Raw genomic sequence first — 6000 nt, forward strand, 5'->3', positions numbered from 1 at the left:
GGGGGGGGGGGGTACTGTCACGCCCTGTCTCTGGGGACTCTTTAAGGTTGAGCCAGGGTGCTAGTTTATATGTTTAGTTTTCTAGGTTTCTGTTCTAGATCGTTGTATTTCTATGTTGGCCAGGGTGGTTCCCAATCAGAGGCAGCTGATTCTCATTGTCTCTGATTGGGAACCATACTTAGGCAGCCTGTTGGCACTTTTGTATTGTGGGATCTTGTTCCGTGTATGGTTTGTGTCTGTTACCTAGGACTTCACGTATCGTTTTGTTGTTTTGTTTCGTGTGGTGAATCAAATAAAAGTATGTTCACTCATCACGCTGCGCCTTGGTCCACTGTGTTCGACGATCGTGACACAGCCCCTCTGAAATTAGCCCGCCCAACTACCTCATCCCTATATTGTTATTTATTTTGCTCATTTGTACCCCAGTATCTCTATTTGCACATCATCTCTTGCACATCTATCATTCCAGTGTTAATACTAATTGTAATTATTTTGCACTATAGCCTATTTATTGCCTTACCTCCATAACTTGCTAAATTTGCACACACTGTATATATATTTTCTGTTGTATTTTTGACTTTATGTTTTGTTTTACCCCATATGTAACTCTGTGTTGTTGTTTTTATCGCACTGCTTTGCTTTATCTTGGCCAGGTCGCAGTTGTAAATGAGAACTTGTTCTCCACTGGCTTACCATTTTATTTTATTTTATAAAATAAATAAATAAAAAGAACAATTCTATGGGGTTAGATTTGTTTCTTTATTCTGTAAGTGTGTCTATTCAACATAACTCACAAAGACAACTATGATCTGTGAATATATTAAATATTTCACAAAGTAAACCATAATCCGTGAATACAGTATGTAAAAATAAATCACAAATAAATCCATGATCTGTAAATATATTCAACATAGCCCACAAATAAAACTAGAATTAAAACAAATGTAGAACGATTTGTGAGGAAATGTTCATAAATCCCTAACATTTACAACTGTGGAATGTGCATTTGCGCATTCAAAAAGTGCTTTTGGCTCTGTATTCTGTGCTTACAGAATTTTCAGACACATTTTCCACCTGACATTTTTCGATCCACATGACGGTAATCCGACTGGCATAGGCTAATAATAACTAGTTTGTTTATTAGGCTAACTTGCCACTTTGAGAACATTTTCACTACTCTCTCCGTCCATCTTATTGAAGTGACCCATGAAAATCCTTTGTTGTCCAAGCAGGTAGCATGTACAATATCCCAGTGTTCATCTGGCTCAACCAGACCCACCCCCAGGGCCGGCCGTGGTGCAACATCTGTTTCTCTGTCTCCTTGGTGATCAACCCCATGTACCCATATGTGGAGGCCAGTAGGCAGGGGCTCCTCGACTGCCTCACCAACTGGAAGAGCGTAAGTCGACGACAATGCTACAACGTAATTTTGTTTTGTTATTTGTTTTGATAGTTCTTGGTGAATGTTTTGTTGATGTATTTTCTATTATTATAAGAGAAAAGTCATAGTAGTGATTAGAAAATAGAGAGTGTGTGTGTGTGTGTGTGTGTGTGTGTGTGTGTGTGTGTGTGTGGACGTCTTTAACAAGAATAGTAAGCAAACACAAATTTGACCAACTGGGGACATTTTGTTGGTCCCCGCAAGGTCAAATGCTATTTCTAGGGGGTTTAGGGTTAAGGTTAGAATTAGAGTTAGGGTTAGAATTAGGTTTAGGGTTAGAGTTAGAAGCTAGGGTTAGTTTTAGTGCTAGGGTTAGAATTAGGGTTAGGGTTAGGGTTAAGGTTAGGTTTTTGGGTTAAGTTTAGGGTCAAGGTTAGGGTTAGGGTAAGAGTATGGGTTAGGGTTAGGTTTAGGGTTAGGGGTTAGGGAAAATAGGATTTGAATGGGACTGAATTGTGTGTCCCCACAAGTTTAGCTGTACAAGACTGTGTGTGTGTGTGTGTGTCGCTCCCAAGTGTGTACTTTGTGTGTGAGCATGCATGGTTTGAATGAAGTGGCATTGAAGAGGGATAGTACTGTAACATCATCATGATCAATCTACTTTCCAACCTCGTCACAGAAATTAGGTCTGCATTTCAAAAGGAAATGGCCCTCTTTGCCATGTATCCAATCTGAGCTCAGACACTACCTACTACAGCACATGCAGAGTCTTCGGACCCTGGCAGGTAAATTGAGAAGGGTGCTCATTCCTTGTTATAATAGACATATACAGTGGGGGGAAAAAAGTATTTAGTCAGCCACCAATTGTGCAAGTTCTCCCACTTAAAAAGATTTTCATCATAGGTACACGTCAACTATGACAGACAAATTGAGGGAAAAAAATCAAGAAAATCACATTGTAGGATTTTTAATGAATTTATTTGCAAATTATGGTGGAAAATAAGTATTTGGTCACCTACAAACAAGCAAGATTTCTGACTCTCACAGACCTGTAACTTCTTCTTTAAGAGGCTCCTCTGTCCTCCACTAGTTACCTGTATTAATGGCACCTGTTTGAACTTGTTATCAGTATAAAAGACACCTGTCCACAACCTCAAACAGTCACACTCCAAACTCCACTATGGCCAAGACCAAAGAGCTGTCAAAGGACACCAGAAACAAAATTGTAGACCTGCACCAGGCTGGGAAGACTGAATCTGCAATAGGTAAGCAGCTTGGTTTGAAGAAATCAACTGTGGGAGCAATTATTAGGAAATGGAAGACATACAAGACCACTGATAATCTCCCTCGATCTGAGGCTCCACGCAAGATCTCACCCCGTGGGGTCAAAACAATCACAAGAACGGTGAGCAAAAATCCCAGAACCACACGGGGGGACCTAGTGAATGACCTGCAGAGAGCTGGGACCAAAGTAACAAAGCATACCATCAATAACACACTACGCCGCCAGGGACTCAAATCCTGCAGTGCCAGACGTGTCCCCCTGCTTAAGCCAGTACATGTCCAGGCCCGTCTGAAGTTTGCTAGAGTGCATTTGGATGATCCAGAAGAGGATTGGGAGAATGTCATATGGTCAGATGAAACCAAAATATAACTTTTTGGTAAAAACTCAACTCGTCGTGTTTGGAGGACAAAGAATGCTGAGTTGCATCCAAAGAACACCATACCTACTGTGAAGCATGGGGGTGGAAACATCATGCTTTGGGGCTGTTTTTCTGCAAAGGGACCAGGACGACTGATCCGTGTAAAGGAAAGAATGAATGGGGCCATGTATCGTGAGATTTTGAGTGAAAACCTCCTTCCATCAGCAAGGGCATTGAAGATGAAACGTGGCTGGGTCTTTCAGCATGACAATGATCCCAAACACACCGCCCGGGCAACGAAGGAGTGGCTTCGCAAGAAGCATTTCAAGGTCCTGAAGTGGCCTAGACAGTCTCCAGATCTCAACCCCATAGAAAATCTTTGGAGGGAGTTGAAAGTCCGTGTTGCCCAGCGACAGCCCCAAAACATCACTGCTCTAGAGGAGATCTGCATGGAGGAATGGGCCAAAATACCAGCAACAGTGTGTGACAACCTTGTGAAGACTTACAGAAAACGTTTGACCTGTGTCATTGCCAACAAAGGGTATATAACAAAGTATTGAGAAACTTTTGTTATTGACCAAATACTTATTTTCCACCATAATTTGCAAATAAATTCATTAAAAATCCTATAATGTGATTTTCTGGAGAAAAAAATTCTCATTTTGTCTGTCATTGTTGACGTGTACCTATGATGAAAATTACAGGCCTCTCTCATCTTTTTAAGTGGGAGAACTTGCACAACTGGTGGCTGACTAAATACTTTTTTCCCCCACTGTTCATACTGTACTGTATATTGTAAAAAATATATATTTATTGTGTGTATAATATTTCTGTCTCAATTTCTGAAGATCAGCAAAGTTGAGGGACAATCAGTTGTGTTGTGACAAGGTAGGGGTGGTATACAGAAGATAGCCCTATTTGGTAAAATACCAAGTCCATATTATGGCAAGAACAGCTCAAATAAGCAAAGAGAAATGACAGTCCATCATTACTTTAAGACATGAAGGTCAGTCAATACAGAACATTTCAAGAACTTTGAACGTTTCTTCAAGTGCAGGCGCAAAAACATCAAGCGCTATGATGAAACTGGCTCTCATGAGTACTGCCACAGGAATGGAAGACCCAGAGTTACCTCTGCTGCAGAGGATAAGTTAATTAGAGTTACCAGCCTCAGACATTGTAGCCCAAATAAATGCTTCACAGCGTTTAAGTCAAAGACACATCTCAACATCTACTGTTCAGAGGGGACTGTGGGAATCAGGCCTTCATGGTCGAATTGCTGCAAAGAACAGCAACTACTAACGGACACCAATAATAAGAAGAGACCTGCTTGGGCCAAGAAACACGAGCAATGGACATTAGACCGGTGGAAATGTGTCCTTTGGTCTGGAGTCCAAATTTGAGATTTTTGGTTCCAACCGCCGTGTCTTTGTGAGACGCGGTGTGGGTGAACGGATGATCTCTGCATGTGTAAAGCATGGAGGAGGAGGAGTGATGGTGTGAGGGTGCTTTGCTGGTGACACTGTCTGTGATTTATTTAGAATTCAAGGCACACTTAACCAGCATGTCTACCACAGCATTCTGCAGCGATACGCCATTGTCACGATCGTAGAACGGAGTAGACCAAGGCGCAGCGTTGAAGGCAAACATACTTTATTTTCCAAATTGATAACACGAACAAAACAATAAACGATAACGTGACGTCCTAGGTTAAACACAACCAACACGGAACAAACCAAAAGGAACAAGATCCCACAACTACTGTGGGAAAACAGCCTGTTTAAATGTGGTTCCCAATCAGAGACAACCAGCAACAGCTGACACTCGTTGCCTCTGATTGAGAACCACTCTGGCCAACATAGAAACAGAACAACTAGAAACTTAACATAGAACACAAAAACATAGAATATACACACCCTGGCTCAACATATAGAGTCCCCAGAGCCAGGGTGTGACAGTACCCCCCCCCCAAAGGCGCGGACTGCGACCGCGCCTAAACATAAACAAACCAGGGGAGGGCTGGGTGGGCATTCCTCCTCGGAGGCGGTTCCGGCTCCGGGCTTGACCACCACCCTTCAACCATCCCCCCGTGGCGCCCCTGGTCCGGTCTGTCCCCGCTGGCTGGAGCTGGACTGGACATCGTAGAAGCGCCGGTGACCCAGGCACGGGTTGTGCCGGACTGACGACGCGCACCCCTGGCTTGGTGCGTGGAGCAGGAACGGGCCGGACCGGGCTGACGATGCGCACCACTGGCTTGGTGCGTGGAGCAGGAACGGGCCGGACCGGGCTGACGATGCGCACCCCTAGCTTGGTGCGTGGAGCAGCAACGGGCCGGACCGGGCTGACGATGCGCACCCCTGGCTTGATGCGTGGAGCAGGAACGGGCCGGACCGGGCTGACGATGCGCACCCCTGGCTTGGTGCGTGGAGCAGCAACGGGCCGGACCGGGCTGACGATGCGCACCCCTGGCTTGGTGCGTGGAGCAGGAACGGGCCGGACCGGGCTGACGATGCGCACCCCTGAATTGGTGCGTGGAGCAGCAACGGGCCGGACCGGGCTGACGATGCGCACCCTTGGCTTGGTGCGTGGAGCAGGAACGGGCCGTACCGGGCTGACGATGCGCACCCCTGGCTTGGTGCGTGGAGCAGGAACGGGCCGGATCGGGCAGACGATGCGCACCCCTGGCTTGGTGCGTGGAGCAGCAACGGGCCGGACCGGGCTGACGATGCGCACCCCTGGCTTGTTGCGTGGAGCAGGAACGGGCCGTACCGGGCTGACGATGCGCACCCCTGGCTTGGTGCGTGGAGCAGGAACGGGCCGGATCGGGCAGACGATGCGCACCCCTGGCTTGGTGCGTGGAGCAGCAACGGGCCGGACCGGGCTGACGATGCGCACCCCTGGCTTGTTGCGTGGAGCAGGAACGGGCCGTACCGGGCTGACGATGCGCACCCCTGGCTTGGTGCGTGGAGCAGGAAC

This window comes from Coregonus lavaretus (genome assembly GCF_964263955.1).
Source record: "Coregonus lavaretus genome assembly, chromosome: 1".
NCBI lineage: Eukaryota > Metazoa > Chordata > Actinopteri > Salmoniformes > Salmonidae > Coregonus > Coregonus lavaretus.